Here is a 23,664-nt window from a genome sequence, read left to right as displayed (position 1 = left end):
AATAGCACTTAAAGCCTTTATGTTTAAATTTCTTTGTGGATACCCTAAGTAATCAGTGCAGACCACAGCATTCTCAACATCAGTTCCTCTTTGGTTTTTATAGCTCTGTCATCCTAACAGATTCACAGGCCTGGAATTCAGGGCCCCCATCCAATACAGTCTTTTACCATCATCAGCACTCCTGTGCCAATACCACAGATCGAAGCTGGAAGATCAATTGAAAATCCAAAGGCCTGGACCTGAGTCCACTGAGGAAGTCAAAGCCGGAGCCCTGGGTCTGAGAATCCATTGGGGAAGTTGATACCCACAAAGCCTTCTGGTCTGAATGCATTGGAGACTGGAGGTCCTGGGGTTTGAGGATTGTCTGTGTATGTATTTTCATGGGAGAGTGGGATGGAGAAACAGGGCTTGCTGCCCTGCTGCCACCCCAGCTCTGCTGTTGTGTTGTTGGCATCGTAATGCATGCTGTCACTGGCAGGCTGCTCCAGCACACCTTTAGTCTGTATTGGTTGTTAATGCAAATGACTTATGAATATGTTTTTATGTACATGTGATAAACAAATGAAACTGAATCTGATTCTGAGACAAGAAAGGAATTCGAAAGCCAGACAGCCAGATTTAACTCTGACCCCAGGTACTGTCTGCACAGAGTTTGCAAGATCTCCCCTGGGACAGGTTTCCTTGCACAGCACAAAGATGTGGAGGTGGGTAGTTTAATTGGCCACTGTAGATTGTCTCTGATGTGTAGGTGAGTGGTCATTCAAGAGGAAGTTGTGGTGTGTGGGAAGATTCAAAATTGGGATTGATGTAGGATTAGAGTAGGTGGGAGGTTAATGGTTGGTATGAACCTGGTGGGCAGAGGAGCCTGTTGCCCAGCTGGACCTCCTCATAATTCTGAGACAGATAGATACAATGTTCAGAAATCAGACCAGGTTAGGAGTTGTACAGCAAATGGCAGTAGGAATTATAGAGGATCCTGAACCAGAGTGGATAGCTTCACTCACCTGATTTCTAAATTGATTCCACAACCTATGGACTCACTTTCAAGGAATCTTACAGCTCAAGTTCTCAATATTTATTTATTTATTATTTTTTCATATTTGCACAGTTACTCAGTGCCTTTTACACAGTGTTGTTTGTCCATCTTTGTGCAGTTTTTCACCTACTCCATTGTGTTCTTTGTATTTACTGCGAGTGCCCACAAGTAAATGAATCTCAGGGTTGTATATGGTGACACGTATGTACTTTGACCTTTACTTTGAACAGATAAAGTGGCTTTAGAGATAGTACGGAGGATGCTCACCAGGCTGATTACAGAGATAAGAGATTTAGCCCGTGAGGAGAGGTTGAGTTGCCTGCGACCGTACTTGCTGGAATTCAGAATGAGTGGAGATCTTATAGAAACACATAAAAAGAAGAAAGGGATAGATAAGATAGGCAAGAAGGTTGCTTCCACTGGTAGGTGAGACTAGATCTAGGGGACATAGTCTCAGAATTCAGGGGGGTAGATTTAGGATGGAGATGAGTAGGAAATACTTTTCTTAGAAAGTAGTGAATTTGTGCAATTTCTGTCCAGGCAATCAGTAGAGGTTGCCTCATCAGACATGTTTAAGACACAGTTAGATTTTTTTTGCATAGTAAGGGAATTAAAGGTTATAGGGACATGTAGGTGGAGTGAAGTTGACAGCCATAATTTTATTGATTGGTGGAGCAGGTTTGACTGGCCAGATGGCATACTTCCTGCTCTGAGTCTTATGTTCTTCTAAATGATAGGGCCATGGGAAGCATTATGTAACAGAGGGATCTGGGAGTCCACTGGCATAGTTCATGGAAAGCAGCACAACGGATAGATAAAGTGGTGAAAAAGGTTTGGCACACTGGCCTTCATCAGTCAAGGCAGTGATCAAAGCAATATTGTGGACATTTTTGGTCACTCTGTTATAGGAAAGATTTTTCTAAACTAGAAAAGATTTACCAGATTGTTGCCTAGACCTGGGGGCCTGAATTACAAGGGGAAGTTGTGTAGACCTAGGAGATTGAGGGGTGACCCAATGGAGGCATACAAGATCATGGGATGCATGGGCAAGGTGAAAGCAACAGACATTGAAAGCAAGGTGGCATAGGTTTAAGATCAGAGACAAGAGATTTAATAGGGACATCAGAGAAAGCTTGATAGATAGTGCTCAGCACCATCATACCCTCAGTACTGATCAACAAGGTTCAAAGCCTGGGCCTCTGCAGCTGGATCCTTGATCTTCCATGGGAAGACCACAGTTAGAGTGGATCAGAAAGAAAATTCTCTCCACGCTGACAGGCACACCTTAAGGTTCCATGCTTAACTCACTGCTCTACTCTCTCTGCACCCATGAATGTGTGGTTAGGCACAGTTCAAACGCAATTTATAAATTCACTGATGATACCTCTGTTGTTGGCAGAATCTCAGATGTACAGGAATGAGATAGATCTGCTGGTCAAGCGGTGTCACAATAACAACTTTGTACTCTACATCAACAAAATCAAAGGTTTGTGCACATCAGATTACAACACTCACCGACAGGTCAGAAGTAGAAAGTGTAAGCAGCTTCAGGTTCCTGGCTATCAACATCTCAGAGAATCAATGCTGGGCACAAAATATTGATGTAATCATGAAGAAGGCATGCCAGCAGCAATTTCTCATTAGCAGTTTGAGGAACTTTGAGGAATCTAGCAAGTTTCTACACGTGTACTGTGGACAGCATCCTGACAGTTTGTATCACCGTTCGGATTGAAGGCACCAAAGCACGAGATGCACAAGAGGCTTCAGCCAGTTCCACCAAGGCACAAGCCGCACACCCCACCGAAAGGCAAGCACCGCTCACCTTCCGGAATAAGCCCTCTTCTCATTTTTACCATCAGGGAGGAGGTGCAGGAGTGTGCAAGAACACGCTCAAAGTTTTATTTTTCTTTCTGCCGTCAGATTTCCAAATGGCCTGTGAACACATGAGCACTACCTCAGTAGTCCTCTTCTAATCTGCTTATTTATTATTTAATTGTAACATAGTCTAATGCAAGGGTTCCAACCTAGGGTCCACAGACCCCTTGGTTAATGGTAGGGTCTATGCCATAAAAAAGGTTGGGAACCCCTGCTCTAATATCTAATCAGCCAATCATGTGGGAGCAACTCAATGCATGAAAGCATGCAGACATGGTCAAGAGGTTCAGTTGTCATTCAGACCAAACACCAGAAGGAGAACAAGTGTGATCTAGATGACGGACTGTGGAATGATTATTGGTGCCAGATGGTCAGAAACTGCTAATTTCCTGGGATTTTCATGCACAATAGTGTCTAGAGTTTACAAAATATGTTATGAAAAACAGAAAAAAATTCCAGTGAGTGACAGTTCTATGTCACCTTGCTAATGGGAGAAGTCAGAGGAGAATGGCCAGTTTGGTTCAACCTGACTGGAAGGCCACAGTAACTCAAATAACCAGGTGTTACAACAGTGGTGTGCAGAAGAGCATCTCTGAATGCACAACATGTTGAACCTTGAAGTGGATGAGCTACAACAGCAGAAGACCATGAATACTTAATATAGTACAGGAGATATTTAATAAGGTGGCTACTGAGTGTATAACTGATACCATTTTCTGACATCAAATACCTGCAGCTAAATAGAGCACATGGCTCTGTTAGGACTGAACCTTTCCCATGGTGTAGGGCACCACTGACTACACAAACACACGCACTGGTGTCTGACATCTCACTGTGTCATCCTCTCACAGATTGGAACTTCTGCAGAGATTGCTAAATGAGGTTGGGATTTGCTGGGAGAGGATCAACTGTGGTTAAAGATAAAGTCACCTTGAATTGATTCGCCTTCTTTGGTCATTACATCTCTATGCCATCCTGTTGATTCTAACGTGGTGTGAGAAATGAAGCAGATGCAAGACCATAAGACAGAGGAGTAGAATTAGGCCATTCAGCCCATGGAGACTCTCTATCATGACTTGACTTGCAAAGCCACCTATGGCAATGAATTCCATAGGTTTTAATGAGATCACCCCTCATTCTTCTAAACACCGGTGAAAACAGGCCCAGAGCCATCAAACGCTCCTCATACTCTGTTAACTCTTTCATTCCTGGAATAATTCTTGTGAACCTCCACTGGATTCTCTTCAATGTCAGCACATCTTTTCTTAGATAAGGGGCCCAAAACTGCTCACAATACTCTAATGTGGTCTGACCGATGCCTTATAAAGCCTCAGCATTACATCTTGATTTTGTATTCTAGTCCTCTCCAAATGGATGCTAACATTTTATTTGCCTTCTTTATCACGGACTCAACTTGCAAGCTAACCTTTAGGGAATCCTGCACAAGGACTCCCAAGTTCCTTTCCACCTCAGATTTTTGAATTTTCTCACACTTTTATTCCTTCTACCAAAGTGCATGACCATGCACTTCTCTACACTATATTTCATCTGCCACTTCATTGCCCACTCATCCATTCTGTCTAAGTCCTTCCGCAGATGCCCTACTTCCTCAACACTACTTGCACAACCATTTATCTTTGTACCATCCAAAAACCTGGCCACAAATTCATCAATTCCTTCATCCACATCATGGACATATAATGTGAAAAGAAGTGGTCCTACTGCTGACCCCTGTGGCACACCAATAGTCACCAACAGCCAACAAGAAAAGGCTACCTTTATTCCCACACATTGCCTCCTGCCAGTCAGCCAATCTTGTATCCATGAAGGTATTTTTCTGGTAATAACATGGGCTCTCATCTTGTTAAGTGGTGTCATGTGTGGCACCTTGTCAAAGGTTTTCTGAAAATCCAAATAAACATCCACAGACTCTCCTTTGTCTAGTGTGCTATTATTTCCTCAAAGACTTCCAACAGATTTGTCAGGCAAGTTTTTCCCCTTTAGGATATCATGCTGACTTTGGCCTATTTTGATATGTGCCTCTACTACTTCATCCTTAATAATGGACTTCTACATCTTCCCACCCACTGAAGTCAGGCTAACTGGCTTAAAATTTTATTTCTTCTGCCTCGCTCCCTTCTTAAAGAGTGGAAATGATATTTGCAATTCTCTGGAACCATTCCAGAACCTAGTGATTCTTGGAAGATCATTACTAATGCCTCCACGACCTCCACAGCTACCTCGGTCAGTCCATCAGGTCCAGACTTTCAGCTTCCCAAGCACCTTCTCTTCAGTAATAGCAATAGCATTTACTCTGCCCCCGACCCTTTCGCATTTTTGGCATTCTGCTAGTGTCTTCCACAGTGAAGACTGATGCAAAGTACTTAATAAGTATATCCACCCTTTCTTTGTCCTCATTACTACCTCTCCAGCGTCATTTTCTAGTTGTCTAATATCCATTCTCATCTCTCATTTACTCTTTATATGTCTGAAATATCTTTATGCATCTTCATTCATATTATTCATTAGCTTGCCTTCATATTTCATCTTTTCTCTCTTTATGGATTTCTCAGTTGCCTTCTATTGGTTTTTCCCTTCCCACTAATTTTTGCTATATTATACGCCCTATCTTTTGTCTTTATGCTGTCTTTGACGTTCTTTGTTTGCCATGGTTTCTCCCTTTAAAAGACTTCATATCTTTGGGATGTACCATTTCTGCACTTTCCGAATTGCTCACAAAATCTCCAACTGTTCTGCCATCATCCCTGCTAGAGTCCACTTCAAATCAACTTTGGCCAACTCCTCTCTCGTGTCTCTGCAATTCCTTTTGCTCCACTGTAATACTGACTTTAGCTTCTCCCTCACAAATTGCAGCATGAATTCTATCAGAATATGATCACTGCCTCCTAAGGGTTCCTTTACCTTGAGCTCTGTAATCAAATCCGGTTAATTACACAACACCCAATCCAGAACATTTGATCCCCTAGTGGGCTCAAACACAAGCTGCTCTGAAAAGCCAAGTAATCGGCATTCTATAAATTATTCTCCTGGGATCCAGCACCAACATTTAGGACTTTATTCCCAGAACACAGAAGACTGGGGGGAAAATTTGATAAATGTACAAAATTTTGAGGGGTACAGATAGGGTAAATACAAGCAAGCTTTTTCTATTGAGATTGGGTGAGACGACAACGAGAGGTTATGGGTTAAAGGTGAAAGGTGAAATGTTTAAGGGGAAAACAAGAGGGAACTTTTTCACTTAGAGGGTGGTAAGACTGTAGAAAGAGCTTTCAGTGCAAATGGTGGATGCAGGGTCAATTTCAACATTTAAGAGGAATTTGGATAGGCACATGGATGGGAAGGGTATGGGGGACAATGGGATTGATGGGACCAGACAGATTAATGGTTCAGCATGGACTAGATGTGCCAAAGGCCTTTTGATGTACTGTAGTGTTTTATGACTCTGACTCAATGACCTACCTGATTTACTCAATCTACCTGCACACTGAAATACCCATGGCTATCACAATATTGCCCATTTTACACTCCTTTTCTACCTCCCATTGTAATTTGTAGCCAACATCCCAGCAACTGTTTGGAAGCCTGTATATAACTCCCATCAGGGTCTTTTCACTTTTTCGGTTTCTTTACCCTATCTACAGAGATTCTGCACCTTCTGTTCCTATATCACATCATTCTAAGGATTTCATTTCATTTTTTTTAAACAACAGAGCCACCATGAACTCTCTGCATATCTGCCTTTCATTTTGATGCAAAGTGTATCTTTGGATGCTAACTTCCAACTAAGATCTTAATTCAGCCGCAACTCAGATGTCCACAACATCATACAAGTCAATATCTAACTGCACTACAAGATCACCTACCTTATTCAGTATACTGCATGCATTCAAATATAACACCTTCAGTCCTGTATTCATCACCCTTTTCAATTTTGGCCCTCTGTTACACTTTGACTGCAATTATGCCCTATTATCTACCTGTCCTACCTCTCAGTCTCTCAACAAATTGCATCTAGTTGCATACCAACTACCTCATCCTCAGCTCTATCACTCTGTTCCCATTCCCCTGTAAAATTAGATTAAACCCTCCCCAACCAAAGTGATAGGGCTGAGGATAGGGCAGTTGGTACATATACTGGATGCGGTGTTTAGTGAGACTGAGGAAGGACAGGCAGATGATAGGAAAAACTACTCTCAGAGGGTTGAGTTAAAGTGTAACAGGAGGCTGAAATTGAAAGGGTGAATACAGGACTGAAGTTGATATATTTGAATGAACACAGTATACAGAATAGATAGATGGTCATGCAACACAGTTAGAAATTGGCTGTTTCAGGCACCGTTAGGTCATGGCTGAAAGAAGATCACAGTTGGAAGCTAACATCCAAGGATACTCATTGTATCAAGAGGATAGACAGGGAGGCAGGTGAGATAGGGTGGCTCTATTGATGCAAACTGAAGTCAAATAGTTAGAAAGAGGATTAGAAGATGTGGGTAGAGTAAACTGCAAGGGTACAAAGATCCTGATGGAAGTAATATACAGGCCTCCGAACAGTAGTCAGGAGGTGGGCTAAAATTTCAATAGGAGATAGAAAATCCATGTAAAATGGGCAATGTTGCAAGAGGTGGTGGGGGGGGGGGGGGGGAGGGAATTAAATTGGCATTGGATCCCAAAAAAGGGAATTTGCAGAATATCTATGAGTTGGCTTTTTAGAGCAATATGTGGTTGAGCTCACAAGGGGAAGAGTAATTCTGAATTGGTTGTTATATGATGACCCAGGTTTTATAAGGAAGCTTAAAGTAACGAAACCTTTAGGAGGCAGTGATCATAATATGATTGAATTCACCCTACAGTTTGACGAAGAGAAGCTAAAATTGGATGTATCAATATTACAGTGAAGTACAGGGAATTACAGAGGCTTGAGAGGAACTGAGCAAAATTGATTGGAAAGGGACACTAGCAGGGATGATGGAAGAACAGCAATGGCTGGGGTTTCTGGGAACAGTTCAATAGGCACAGGAAAGTACTCTCAAGGCAGGATGACACAACCATGGCTGCCAAGGGAAGTCGATGATAACATAAAAGCAAAAGGGAGCATATAATCTAACAACAATTAGTAGGAAGGTAAAGCATTGCAGAAGTATTGCAAAGTTACCAGAACTACGCCCCAGGATTCCGAAAGAGGTAGCTGAAGAAACTGTGGAGGCATCAGTAATGATCTTTCAATTATCATTAGATTCTGAAATGGATCCGAAGGATTGGAAAACAACAAATGTCACTCCACTCTTTAAGAAGGGAGTGGTGGCAGATAAATGGGAATTATAGGCCAAATAGCCTGACCTCAGTCACTGGAGTCCATTATTAAGGATGAGGTTTCTTTGAAGCACATGTTAAAATATGCTGAAGTGAGCAGCGTTATATTTTTAATGATAGCTTATGTTAAAGTACAAACAAACATACAGATACTAAGCAAGCTAAATAAAGAGTTGAGAAACAAAGGAAAGATGAATGAAAAGCAGTCAGAAACTGAAGATAAAAGAGAATAAAGGTGGCGCCTCTGAAAACTCTATCACCTTTATAATTGAGATAAGAAAATTCCTTAGATAAAATAAGTCAATCATTGGTTGCACAATTACATCACGTGGGTAATGTACTATTCTTAGCCAATGAAAAATGAGAAAGTGATAAAACATCAGTTGAACTGCAATAACACTTTCTGCCTGTAGGTGGGGACAAACCATTACATACTGTGAAAAACAAATGAGTGTTAAAAAACTACAAATGATTAAACTACAACTTTAGATTTACATTAATGTATCTAATATAAAAGGTATAAAAATGGTTTCTAACAAGCCTATGGCAGGAAAGGTACGAGCATAGATAGAAGAGTGGTTGATTGGCAGGAGGCAAGTGTGGGAATAAAGGGCTGCTGGTGACTAGTGGTGTCCTGTAGAGGTTAGTATTGGGACTGCTTCTTTTCACGTTAATGTCAATGAACATAGAACATAGAAGAGTACAGCACAGAAACAGGGATTTCGGCCCACAATGTTGTACCAAAACAGCTAAAATGTGAATAAAAAAAAACTAATCCCTCCTACCTACATAATGTCCTTATGCCTCTATCTTCCTCACATTCATGTGGCTTTTAAAGCCTCTAATGTATTTCCTCGACTGCCATACCGGGCAACGCGTTCCAGACATCCATCAAGTTCTGAGTAAAAATTTATTCCTCATATCCCCCTGAACCTACCCCCTCTCACCTTCAAACTTACCGGCTTATAATTTCCCAGATTACTTTTTGAGCCTTTTTTAAATAACGGAACAACATGAGCTATCCTCCAATCCTCTGGCACCTCACCCGTAGATACCAACATTTTAAATATATCTGCCAGGGCTCCTGCAATTTCAACACTAGTCTCCTTCAAGGTCCGAAGGAATACCCTGTCAGGTCCTGGGGATTTATCAACTTTGTTTTGCCTCAAGATAGCAAGCACCTCCTCCTCTTTAATCTGTATAGGTTCCATGACCTCACTACTTGTTTACCTCATTTCCATTGATTCCATGCCAGTTTTCTTAGTAAATACAGACGCAAAAAAGCCCATTTACGATCTCCCCCATTTCTTTTGGTTTGATACATAGCTGACCACTCTGATCCTTGCAGGCAAGTGGCTAGAGCTGTTCAGGTTAGCTTAAGCTAAGTTGGCAAGGGGATGCGAACAGTAGTAATTGTGCTGAAGATGATGTACTTGGTATACAAACAAAGGCAAAGTGTAGTGAGACTCCTAGCAAGGAGAGGCTGTTAATCAGGCAAAATTGCAGTCAACAGGATGAGTTGCAATGTAAAGGGCAGACAAAATTGAAAAGTGTGAATAGAGTGATATATTTGAATGCGCAGCATATATAGAACAAGATCGATGAACTTGTCACACAGTTACAGATTGGCACGTATGATGTTGTAGGCATGGTTGATAGAAAATTACAGCTGGGAACTTAATATCCAAGGATATACATGTATCGAAAGGACAGGCAGGAGGGTAGAGGGGATGGCATAGCTCTTTTGGTAAAAGATGAAATTAAATCATTAGAAAAAGGTGACATAGGATTGGAAGGTGTTGAATCATTGTGGATAGAGCTAAGGAACTACAAGGGTAAAAAGACCCTGACAGGAGTTATATACAGATCCCCAAACAATAGGGATGTGGTCTACAAGTTACAACAGGAGAGAGGACAATGGTCATGGGGGATTTCAATATACGTGTAGATTGGGAAAATCAATTTGGTGCTGAATTCCAAAAGGGGAATTGCTAGACTGCCTGTGAGATGGCTTTTTTGAAAAGCTCATGTTGAGCCCACTAGGGGGTCAGCTATTCTGGGGTGGGTTTTGTGCAATGAACCTAAATTGATTAGATAGCTTAAGGCAACAGAACCCTTAAGGGCAATTGATCATAATAAAATTGAATTCACCCTGAAGGAGAAGCTGAAGTCAGATGTATCAGTATTATTGTTGAGTAAAGGAACTTACAGAAGTACAAGAGAGAAGTTGTCCAGAATTGATTGGAAAAGAACACTGGCAGGGATGATGGCACAGCAGCAATGACTTGAATTTTTGGAAGTAATTTGGAAAGCTCAGGATATATATATCCCAAAGAGGAAGAGGTATTCTAAAGCCAAGATGACACAACCATGACTAACAAGAGAAGTCAAAGCCAAGATCAATGCCAAAAAGCGGGCATAAAATAGACCAAAAATTAATGGGAAGTTAGAGGGTTAGGAAGTTTTTAAACACCAATGGAAGGCAACTAAAAAAAGTGATTAAGTTAAAGATAGAATGTGAAAGTAAGCAAGCCAATAATATTAAAGAGGATATCATAAGTCTCTTTAGATACATAAAGTGTAAAAGGGAGGCAAGAGTGGATATTCAACCATTGGAACATATTGCTGGGGAGATAGTAATTGGGGGCAAGGAAATGGAGAATGAACTGAATAAGCATGTTGCATCAGTCTTCACAGTGGAAGACACTGGCAATATGGTGGAAGCTCCAGATGTCAGAGGTCATGAAGTATGTGAAGTTACTATTACTAGGGAGAAGGTTTTTGGGAAACTGAAAAGTCTGAAGTTAGGTAAGTCACCTGGACCAGATGGTGTACACTACAACACTTGCAAGATGGCGGCGTGACGCAGCGTGCAGCAGCCACTTTGGAATGAATATCTGTTATCTGTAAGTAGGGGCCGTGTACAATCCTGATTTGATGGAGATAGACCTGTGAAGCATGGAGGAACATCTGGTGAAACTTTTGAAATGCCTGTTTCACTGCTGCTGCTATTGTGTGATTGGAAAAATCTCCGGGAGGAAGGCCCCGAATCCTTGGCTTTGCCTGTTGCTTGGCAGCCGGTGTTGGGGTCGAAGCGCTCGGCAGAGATGGTGCTCAGTGTCGGAGGGCTGGTCGAAGGCTCGAAGTTTTCAGACGGACTCGGAGTTGGCTGTGGTTGGGGCTCCCAAAGTGCTGTATCGGCAAGCTGTGGCGCTGGAGGTTCATGGCAGGAAGAGTTTTTCTTCCTTCTATCGTCTGTGTGAGATGATGGGCTGTCGGGACTTTGAGACTTTCTTTTAAACAGTGCCATGGACTACTCTTTATCAGATTACGGTATTGCTTTGCACTGTTGAAACTGTGTTATAATTATGTGGTCTTTGTCAGTTAGTCTTTTATCAATTATGGTACTGTTGAAATTATATGTTAACTATAACTATATGTAACTACATGGTTTTGTGTCGGTCTTGTAGCTTTAGTTTTGTCTGATGGGTTTGTAGTTCCTTTCCGGGGAATGTGCTAAGATGGTAGTGCGATATCGATATGCAGCAGCCTCTCCGGACTCTGGATGGGGGATTACCAAACATTATGTGGTTGTTCTTGTGTGGTCTGTTTTGTGCTTTTTCGTGATATCATTCTGGAGAACATTGTCTCATTTTTTAACTGCATTGTATTTGTGGTTTATAAATAACAATAAACTGAATCAGAATCTGAATTCTTAAAAAGGTGGCTGAAGAGATTGTGTAGGCATTACTAATGGTCTTGTGAGAGTCACTAGATTGTGGAATGGTTGTGGAAGACTGAAAAATTGCAAATGTCACTCCACTCTTCGAGGAGGGAGAGAAAAGGAAAGGAAATTGTAGATCAGTTAGTCTGACCTCAGAAAAAGTTGGGAAGAAGTTGGAGCAAATTGTTAAGGATGTGGTTCCAGGCTACTTGGAGGCACATGATAAAATGACCACCATCAGCATGGTTTCCTCAAGGGAAATATTGCCTGCCAAATCTACTGAAATCCTTTGAACAATTAGCAAGCAGAATAGATAAAGAAGAATCAGCTGATTTTGTGTACTTGGATTTTCAGAAGGCCTTTGACAAGTTGGCACACATGAGGCTGCTTAACATGAACCCATGGTATTGCAGGAAAGATTCTAGTTTGGATAAAAGAGTGGCTGAGTAGCAGGAGGCAAAGAGTGGGAATAAAGTGAGTATTTTTCCAGTTGTCTGACAGTGACTCATGGTGTTTCAGAGGGGTCTGAGTTGCGATTGATTCTTTTTACTCTATATGTCAATGATTTGGATGATGGATTAGTTGCAAAGTTTGCAGATGAAACAAAGACAGGTGGAGGAGCAGGTAGTTTTGAGGAAGTAGAGAGGTTACCGTAGGACTTTGATAGATTAGGAGAATAGGGAAAAAGTGGCAGATGGAATACAGTGTCCAGAAGTGTATGGTCATGCACTGAGGTGGAAGAAATGGAAGGGCTGACTGTTTTCTAAATGGATAGAAAATACAAAAATCTGAGGTGCAAGCAGACTTAGGTGTCTTTGTGAAGGGTTTCCTAAAGGGTAATTTGCCAGTTAAGTCTGTGGTGAGGAAGGCAAATGCGATGTTAGCATTCATTTCAATTGGACTAGAATATAAAAGAAAGGATGTAATGTTGAGATTTTATAATCTTACTTTGGGTATTGTGAGCAGTTTTGGGCTCTGTATCTTAGAAAGGATGTGCTGAAAATGGAGAGGGTTCAAACAAGGTTCACGAAAATGTTTCCAGGATTGAATAGCTTGTCATGTGAAGAATCCTTGATTGCTCTGGGCCTGTATTCATTGGAATTCAGAAGAATGAGAGGTGCCCTCATTGAAACCCATTGAATGGTGAAAGCCCTTGATAGAGTGGAAGTGGAGGGAACGTTTACTATGGTGGGAGAATCTAAGACCAGAGGACACAGCCTCAGAATAGAGAGGATGTCCTCTTAGAACAGAGATGAGGAGGAATTTCTTTAGTCAGAGAATGGTGAATCAGTGGAATTCATTGTCAGGAGGATGTCTTTATACATATTTAATGCAGAGGTTGATAGATTCTTGATTGAAGGGATACAGGGGAGAGAGGCAGGAGATTGGAGCTCATGGGAAAAATGATCAGCCATAATAAAATGGTGAAGCAGACTTGATGGGCCAAATGGCCTAATTTTACTCCTATGTCTTATGGTCTTAAGCACCCTATCGATGTGTGCAGCCCCTGTCACTGAGATATGAACTTGGATCCCAAGATCTTTCTGCTCAGCAACACTGTTGCTCTTAACTGTTCATAGTCTCCTTGCATTTGCCCTACCAAGGTGCAACACCTCACGTTTATCCAAGTTCAACTTCATCTGCCATTTCTCCTGTAATTTCCCTGCAACTGACATGAGACCCATTGGTCTATAGCTCCCAGGATTTTCTCTTGTTCCTTTCTTCAATCGAGGTACAACATTAGCTACTCACCAGTCCCCTGGGTCCTTGCCCGTACCTAGAGAGGACATAAAGATACTGGTCAAGCCCCAACAATCTCATCTCTTGCCTCTCTCAATTACCTGTGGTAAGTCCCATCAGGCCCTGGAGACTTAACCACCTTAATACTTATTAGGGAACCTCCTCCTTGACCAAGACATGCCTAACAGATTTATGCACTCAGCATTAATCTTCTGGTCCTCCATTACCTTTTCCTTGGTAAATACTGAAGCGAAGTGCTCATTTGGTACTTCACTCATATTACCACATCTAGGCAAATGTTCCCTTCATTACCCTTGAGTGGTCCTACCATCTCCCTAGTTATCATAGAGTCATAGAGACCTTCAGAAGTACAGCACAGAAAACAGGCCCATTGGTCCATCTAGTTCATGCTGAAGCAATTTAAACTACTTACTCCCATCACCCTGCACTGGGACCATAGGTCTTCATACCCTCACCATCCATATACTATCCAAACTTCTTGTAAATATCAGAAGAGTTTGCATGCACCACTTGTGCTGGCAGCTCATTCCATACTGTCACAACACTCTGAGTGAAGAAGTTTCCCCTCATTTTCCCTTAAACCTCGCCTTTCACTTTTACCCCATGACCTCTAGGTGTAGTGTCACCCAACGTCGGTGGAAAAGGCCTGCTGCGTTTACCGCATCTATACCCTTCGTAATTTAGTTTACTTCTGTCAAAGCTCCTCTCAATCTTCTACATTCTCAAGAATACAGTCATAACATATTTAATATTTTCTTACAATGCAGGTCCTCCTCCAGATCTGCAACATCCTTATAAATTTTCTCTGCACTCTTTCAACCTTATTTACATCTTTCTTTTAGGTAGGTGATCAAAACTGCACACAATACTCCAATTTAGGGCTCCCAATGTCTTATACAACTTCAACATAACATCCCTTCTCCTCTATTCTATAGATTGATTTATGAAGGCCAATGTTCCAAAAGTTTTCTTTATAAACCCATCTACCTATGACACCACTTTCAACAAATTTTGTCCCTATTCCCAGATCCCTTTGTTCTACCATGCATTAGTGTTAGGGTTAGGGTGCCCTAATGTTCACTGCGCAAGACCTACCCTGGTTAGTCCAACAGAAATGCAAAACCTCACACTTGTCTGCATTAAACTCCATCTGCCATTTTCAGCCCATTTTTCCAGCTGCTACAGATCCCTCTGCAAGCCATGATAGCCTTCCTCACTGTCCATTACACCTTCCAATCTTGGTGTCATCCATAAATATGCTGATCCAGTTAACCACATTATCATCCATATCCTTAATATAGATGACAAGCAGCAAACGACCAGCACTAATCCCTGTGCCACTTCACTAGTCACAGTCCTCCAGTCAGAGGGGCAACCTTTCACTACCACTCTCTAGCTTCTCCCATAAAGCCATTGTCTAATCCATTTTACTACCTCATCCTGAATGTTGAGCAACTGAACCTTCTTGACCAGCCTCTCATGTGGGACTTTGTCAGATACAAGTCTAGGTAGATAACATCCATTGCCTTTCAGTTTCCTGGTATCTTCCTTGGAAAACTGTAATTTTGATTAGACATGACCTACCATGCATGAAGACCTGTTAACTATTCTTAATCGTTCTATGTCTATCCAAGTACTTATATATATCTGGTCCCATATTGTCCCTTCCAATAACATTCCCACAGCTCATGTCAGACTCACTGGCCTGTAGTTTTCAGGCTTTTTTCTGGAACCTTTTTTGAAAAAAACAGCAGAACATTTTTGGCCATCCTCTAATCCTTTGGTACCTCTAATCCTCTCCTAACTCTAAGGCTGATTTAAATATCTCTGCTACGGACCCTGCAATTTCCGAGCTTGCCTCCCGTAAGATCTGAGGTAAAACCTTGTCAAGCCTGGGGATTTATCAACCCTGGTCTGCCTCAAGATAGCAAATGCCTCTTCCTCTGTAATCTGCACAGTATTCGTGAAGTTGATGCTCCTTTGCCTCACGTCTATGGACTTTGTGTCGGACCTCCCCCATCTCTTCTCTCTGCACATGGGGTACCATTCTAGTCTTCCAGAGGACCTATTTTGTCCCTTCCAAAGCATTTTCACTAAATGCATCTGTACAATTCCTTAGGATTCTCCTTCACTTTGTCTGCCAGAGCAACTTTATCCCTTCTTTTCAACTACCTGATCTCCTTCTTGTTTCCTTGCATTTCTTATACTCCATAAGCACCTCATTTGATCCTGCTTACCTATACTACTATGCACCTCCTTTTATACCCTTCCTTTTTTTCTCCTCAATATCTTTTAAAACCAAAGTTCCTTATACTTGTTACCTTTGGCTTTTATTCTGACAGGCACATACAAGCTTTGTATTCTCACAATTTAGTTTTTGAAGTCCCCCTACTGACCAAGTGCAACTTTACCAGAAAATAACCTGTCTCAATCCAGACTTGTCAGATAATTTCTGATACCATCAAAATTGACCTTTCTTCAACTTGGAATCTCAACCCATGGGCCTGACCTATCTTTTTGCAGATTTACTTTGAAACTTCTGGCATTGTGGTCATTGGATGCAACGTGTTCTCCTACGTAAACTTTTGTAACCAGTCTGTCTCATTCCCTAATAGCTGATCCAGTATTGCATGCACTCTAGTTTGGATTTCTAAGTACTGATGAGGGAAACTTTCCTAAATACATTTGGCAAACTCTATCCCATCTAGTCCTTTTACAGTAAGGAATTCACTGTCAGTATTTTGGAAGTTAAAATCACCTACCATCACAACCTTATCCTCAGTAAGATAAAGGAAATGGTGATGGACTTTAGGAAGACCAACTGTGCACTGCTCCCTGTTACTATTGATGATGAGGACGTAGATGTGGTGAGGACCTATAGGTACCTGGGGGTGCACCTGGATGCCAGACATGAGTGGAGCACCAACACAGAGGCTGTGTACAAGAAGGGCCAGAGTCACCTCTACTTCCTGAGAAGACTGAGGTCCTTTGAACCTCCTTCACGTGTTCTACCAGGCTGTTGTCGCCAGTACAATCTTCTATGCGATGGTGTGCTGGGGCAATAGCATCAACATGGGTGATGCCAATGGGCTCAATAAACTGATTAGAAAAGCTGGCTCTGTTATAGGAGTCAAATTAGACATACTGGAAACTGTGGTAGAACAAAGGCTCCTCCAGAAAATCCTGACAATTCTGGACAATGTTTCTTAACCTCTACATACCACCTTGGCTGAACAGAGGAGCACTTTCAATAACAGACTAAGAAAACTACACTGCTCCAAAGAGCACTATATAAGAGCACTAATTCTACTTCAGCCATTAGGCTCTATAATGCAACACACACAAAATGCTGGTGGAACACAGCAGGCCAGGCAGCACCTATAGGGAGAAACATTGTCGACGTTTCGGGCCAATGAAGGGTCTCGGCCCGAAACGTCGACAGTGCTTCTCCCTATAGATGCTGCCTGGCCTGTTGTGTTCCACTAGCATTTTGTGTGTGTTGCTTGAATTTCCAGCATCTGCAGATTTCCTCGTGTAGACTCTATAATGGATCAACCTATAGCCAGGGAAGTGATGACCCCATCCTGTTAAACTGTTATTAACCCCTTTTTAAGCTCTGTTTAGCTGTGTTTACCTCACCCTGCTATCACAGACACCCTATACAATAGTATCATAACTTCTTATCTGGATGGTGTGAATGTGCACCCATTACTGTATAATATTATGGTAACGCTTACACTACCATCTTATCAGTGTGAACTTGGAACTCTCGTAAATCTTGTAATCTTTGTCTTGTAAATCCATACCATCTTCATTTTTAAGGCAACTTATTTTTTATTCTTCTTTACTTCTCTCTAATATTTGTATATTTGTGCACTTGTAGTTTTCTTTGGGATCAATAGAACATCTCTCTATATCCTGCTCTTGCTGTATATGTACAGTGCCTTGGGATTCACCTTGATCCTACTTGCCAAACACCATCCTGGCTTTCCTAATTCCGTTCTCAAGTTCTTTTCGAGCTTCTTTACAATTCTTATGTTCTCCATCGGATCCTAACTTCTGAAGCTTTACATACTTCTCCTTTTTCCTCTTGACTAAATTCATCATCTCTCTGAAAATCCAAGATTCTGTTGTCTTTCCATCCTTGCTCTTCCTTCTGACAGAAACGTACCTTTCCTGTACACTGTGCAATGGATCTTTAAACACTTTCCACATGTCTGATGTGGACTTGCAGGAAAAAAGGTGTTCCTAATTAACACTTCGTTCCTGCCTAATGCCCTTTGTAATTCTCCCTACTCCCATTTAAGACTCTTCTGCAAGGGACGTACCTATCCTGAAAGTTAAGTATTTGGATGAAAGAAGTGATAGCTTGATGGAGGGTAGATTGGGTTGAAGAAGCAGGGAGTCTGCAGAAAGACTGAGACAGACTAGCAGAATGGGCTAAGAAGTAGCAAATGAAATATAGTGCAGGGAAGTGTGTGGTCATGCACTTTGGTAGAAGGAATAAAGGACTTTTGAAAATGGTGAGAAAATTCAAAAATCCAAGGTGCAAAAAAATCCTCATGCCGGTTTCCCTAAAGGTTAATGTAGGCTCAGCTGGTCGTATGGAAGGCAAATGCAATGTTAGGCGTTCATTTTGAGTAGTCTAGAATATAAAAGGATATAATGCTGTACTTTAGAAGGCATTGGTCAGACTGGGAGTATTGTGTACAGTTTTATTCCTTATCTAAGAAAAGATGTGCAGACGTTGGAGGGTCACAAGAATAACCCAAGGAATGAAAGGATTAATGCATGAGCTGCACATATGGCTCTGAGCCTGTACTCACTGGAGTTCAGAAGAATGAAGGGGATCTTATTAAAACCTATCAAATATTGAAATATCTGGATACAGTGGTTTTGGGGATTCTAGGACCAGAGTGCAAAGCCTCAGACTACAGGGGCATCCATTTAGAATGGAGATGAGGAAACATTTCTTTCACTGGAGGATACTGTATCTGTGGAATTCATTGCCACAGCTGCTATGCAGAACAAGTCATTGGGTATATTCAGGACAAGTCATTGGGTATATTTAAAGTGGAGGTTGATAGGTTCTTGATTACTCTGGGTGTTAAAAGTTTAGAGAGAGAAGGCCAAAGAATGGGGTTGAGAAAGATAATATAATAGCCATGATGGAATGTAGAGCAGACTTGATGGGCCAAATGGCCTTATGGTCCTATGGGCTAAATGGGCTACCAGTGTGGTAGTAGAAGCAAGCAGGCTGTCAAGGTTAAGAGGCTTTTGAAAAGACAATGGATATCAGCGAAATAGTGGGATATGGATCAGTACAGGAGCAGGACATTTAATATAAATTGGCATCAAGGTTGGAACACCATCGTGGGCTGAATGTCTAGGGCTGCACTGTTCTATGTTCTACATCTTTGTTCTACACTCAGTGACCCCTATCTTGTACCTAATAAAGTGGCCAATGAGTACATGTTCTTGGTCCTCTGGTACTCTCACCCACACACTTCAAAGTTTAACATGTGAATTCGGACATGTTGTAATGCCAAGTTTTTTAAGTGAATGTCGCCTTCCAGTCAGCTTGAACCAGTCTGGCCCACATCCTCTGACCTCTCTCATAAAAAAGGCATTTTCACACACAGAACTGCCAATCACCAGATTTCTCGCACTATTCTCTGTCACCTCTCGAAGACTGTTATATGTGAGCCAGGAGATCAGCAGTCTGGCTCAAATCACCCCATCTGGCTCAACAATCATTCCATGGTCAAAACCCATGTACTGATGAAGGAAACTTACCTGAATTTATTTCACAAATTTCACATTTGACAGACTTCACCCTTAATCTGTAACCTCTGGTTCTAGCCTCTGTGGAAAAAGCCTCCTTGTATTTTGGATGGGACTTTACTGCCAATTGACAGCCGAGATCTAATGGCTTGGAAACATGCCAGAAAGCTGAACAACTGAAGAAGACCTTAACTAAAAACCCTGATATCTCTCAGAACCACAGAACCATAGAACACTACAGCACAGTACAGGCCCTTCAGCTCTCCATGTTGTGCTGACCCATATAATCCTTAAAAAAAAGTACTAAACCCACACTACCCCATAACCCTCCATTTTTCTTTCATCCATGTGCTTGTCCAAGAGGCTCTTAAATACCCCTAATGTTTTAGCCTCTACCACCATCCCTGGCAAGTCATTCCAGGCACTCACAACCCTCTGTGTTAAAAACTTACCCCTGTTGTCTCCCCTAAACTTCCCTCCCTTAATTTTGTACATATGCCCTCTGGTGTTTGCTATTAGTGCCCTGGGAAACAGGTACTGACTATCCACCCTATCTATGCCTCTCATAAACTTGTAGACCTCTATCAAGTCCCCTCTCATTCTTCTACGCTCCAAAGAGAAAAGTCCCAGCTCTGTTAACACTTGCTTCATATAACTTGTTCTCCAAACCAGGCAACATCCTGGTAAATCTCCTCTGCACCCTCTCCATAGCTTCCACATCCTTCCTATAATGAGGTGACCAGAATTGAACACAATACTGTAAGTGTGGTCTCACCAGAGATTTGCAGAGTTTCAACATGACCTCTCTACTCTTGAACTCAATCCCCCTGTTAATGAAGCCTAGCATCCCATAGGCCTTCTTAACTACCTTATCAACCTGTGCAACGACCTTGAGGGATGCATGGATTTGAACCCCAAGGTCCCTTTGTTCATCCACACTCTTAAGTAACTGACCACTAATCCTGTACTCAGTCTTCTGGTTTGTCCTTCCAAAATGCATCACCTCACACTTGTCCGGATTGAACTCCATCTGCCATTTTTCTGCCCAACTCTGCAGCCTGTCTATATCCGCTTGTAACCTTCAACAACCTACAGCTCCATCCACAACTCCTCCAATCTTCATATCATCCGCAAACTTACTCACCCATCCTTCTGCCTCTACATCCAGGTCATTTATAAAAATCACAATTAGCAAGGGGTCCCAGGACAGATCCCTGCTGCACTCCACTAGTCACCGACCTCCAGGCAGAATACTTTCCTTCCACAACTACCCTCTGCTTTCTTCCTTTAAGCCAATTTTTTATCCAAACAGCCAAGGTTCCACTTATCCCATGCCTCATGACTTTCTGGATGAGGGACTTTGTCAAATGCTTTGCTAAAGTCCACGTAGACCACATCCACTGCCTTACCCTCTTCAATTTCTTTTGTTACCTCTTCAATAAACTCAATCAGGCTCGTCAGGCACGATCTTCCCTTCACAAAGCCATGTTGACTATCCATGGGTAGACTGTACTTCTCCAAATGCTCTTAGATCCGATCCTTAAGAATCCTTTCCAGTCGTTTGCATACCACCGATGTAAGACTCACCTGTCTATCGTTCCCAGGTTTCTCCCTATTACCTTTTTTAAACAACGGAATTACATTTGCCATTCTCCAGTCCACCGGCATTTTCCCTGTAGCCAAAGAGGATTCAAAGACCATAACTAATGCTCCTGTGATCTCTTCTCTCAATTCCCACAACAACCTGGGGTGTATCATATCCGGCTCTGGGGATTTATCAACCTTAATATTTTTAAGAAGATCCAGCACTTCTTCTTCCTTAATCTCCACATTGACCAGCACACAGGCCCACTCTACTTCGACTTCATCCTGATCAAGATCCTTTTCACTTGTGAATAGTGAAGCAAAGTATTCATTTAGGACCTCCCCAAGCTCCTCCACTTCCAGGCACATGTTGCCCTCTTTATCCTTTAGTGGTCCCACCTTCGTTCTCATCATCCTCCTATTCTTCACATACGCAGAGAACGCCTTGGGGTTCTCCTTAATCCTACATGCCAAGGCCTTCTCATGCCCCCTTCGAGCTCTCCTAAGTCCTTTCTTTAGCTCCTTCCTGGCTACCCTATATTTCTCATAAGCCCCTCCTACTTCCTGCTTCTTATATCTAACATATGCTTCCTTTTTCCTCTTGACGAGTTGCCTCACATGTTTCGTCAGCCATTTCCTACCATTTTTTCCTTGCCTCAGTGGGAAAAACCTATCCTGAACCCAGCTCAAGTGGTCCCTAAACTTCTCCCACATTACTTCTGTGCTTTCCCCTTTGAACATCTGTTTCCAATTTACTCTCGCTAGTTCCTGCCTCATCCCTTCAAAGTTAGCCCTTCCCCAGTTAAGCACTTTACCATTTTGTCTTATTTTATCCCTTTCCATAGCTATGCTGAAGCTAAGGGAGTTGTGGTCACTCTCACCAAAATGCTCCCCCACCAAGAGGTCTGTCACCTGACCAGGTTCATTACCCAGAACTAGATCCAGTATAGCCTCTCCTCTCATCGGCCGGTCCACATACTGTGACAGGAATCCTTCTTGAACACAGCTGACGATTTCAGCCCCATCTATCCCCCTTGCACTCAGGACGTGCCAGTCAATATGAGGGAAGTTGAAATCACCCATAACCACTACCCTGTATTTCCTGCTCCATTCAAAAATCTGCCTGCTTATCTGCTCCTCGGTGTCCCAAGGGCTATTTGGGGGCCTATAGACTATTCCCAGCACAGTGATTGATCCCTTCCTGTTTCTGACTTCCACGCAGACGTACTCCGTGGACAGTCCTTCTGCAGCGTCCTCCCATGATACTATCCCTGAGCAGCAATGCCACTCCCCCGCCTTTTCTACCTCCCATCCTATTCCTTTTAAAACACCTGAACCCTGGGACCTGCATCGTCCAATCTTGCCCTTCCTCCAATCAAGTTTCAGTAATGGCCACAACATCGTAGTTCTATGTACTAATCATTGCTCTGAGTTCATCCTCCTTGTTCCTAATACTCCTAGCATTGAAATAGACACATTTCAACCCCTTTAACTGGCTACAATTGTGTTCTGTCCCCTGCCTGACCTTTCTCATCAACTCAGAACTCTTAGCATTATGCCCTTGTCCTTCTATCTTAATCCCTGCACTCACATTCTGATTCCCACCCCCCTGCAAAACTAGTTTAAATCCTCCCCAACAGCTCTATCAAACCTACCCGCCGGAATATTGGTCCCCCCTGGGATTCAAGTGCAACCCGTCCTTTTTGTACAGGTCACACCCGCCCCAATAGAAGTCCTAGTGATCCAGAAATCTGCCATTGAAATTACATCTTGCCATTGAAAATAGAACATGCTTCTACCAAGCTGATATGCATTTAAATTGTCACTGTAGCATAAAATGTAAATGTATGGCAGCTAGCTACTGAATTAGAAAGACTATTTTAGACAAGGCTTACTAGCACAATAGAGCCATACAGCTTGTAAATGATCCCTTCTGTCCATCTAGTTCATACTGACCATCAAGCTCCCATTGAGGCTCCTCTGCCTTTGACTGCAAGAAACTGCAGAACTCAGCACATTTTCACCACCTCAGTAAATCAGCTGGCATAATCACAGACTCACCCTACAGTCTCTCTTCACCACCCCCCCCCCCCAATCAGGCAGAAGATACAAAAATCTGAAATATGATGTGCAATTTGCTGTTTTGCAGCAGCAGTACAGTGAAAAGACAAAACTTGGTATACATGACTAAAACAAATAAATAATGCAAAATAAGGAATAGTGAGGTAGTGTTCACCAGTTCATGTACCATTCAGAAATCTGACGGCTGAGGAGAAAAACCTGTTCCTGAATTGTTCAGTGTGGGTCTTCAGATCCCTGTACTATCTCCCTGATGGTAGTAATGCAAAGAGGAAATGGCCGAGATAGTCTAAACAGCTTCTGTACAATTGTTGTAAGGCCACTGAATATTTCCTAATACAACGCCATGGACTTTGAACTGACAATCCACCTCCTGATGGCCTAGCAGCTTATGATCTGTCTGCACTGAACCCTCTCTGTCATGGTAACATGATAAGCACTCTGGAGTTTTTCCCATTTCTACTACATCGATGCAGAGATATAGCAAACG

The sequence above is a fragment of the Hemitrygon akajei genome, chromosome 11 (assembly GCF_048418815.1).
Source record: "Hemitrygon akajei chromosome 11, sHemAka1.3, whole genome shotgun sequence".
Taxonomy (NCBI): Eukaryota; Metazoa; Chordata; class Chondrichthyes; order Myliobatiformes; family Dasyatidae; genus Hemitrygon; species Hemitrygon akajei.
The sequence above is the reverse complement of the archived record's forward strand: the minus strand, read 5'-3'. Positions refer to the sequence as shown.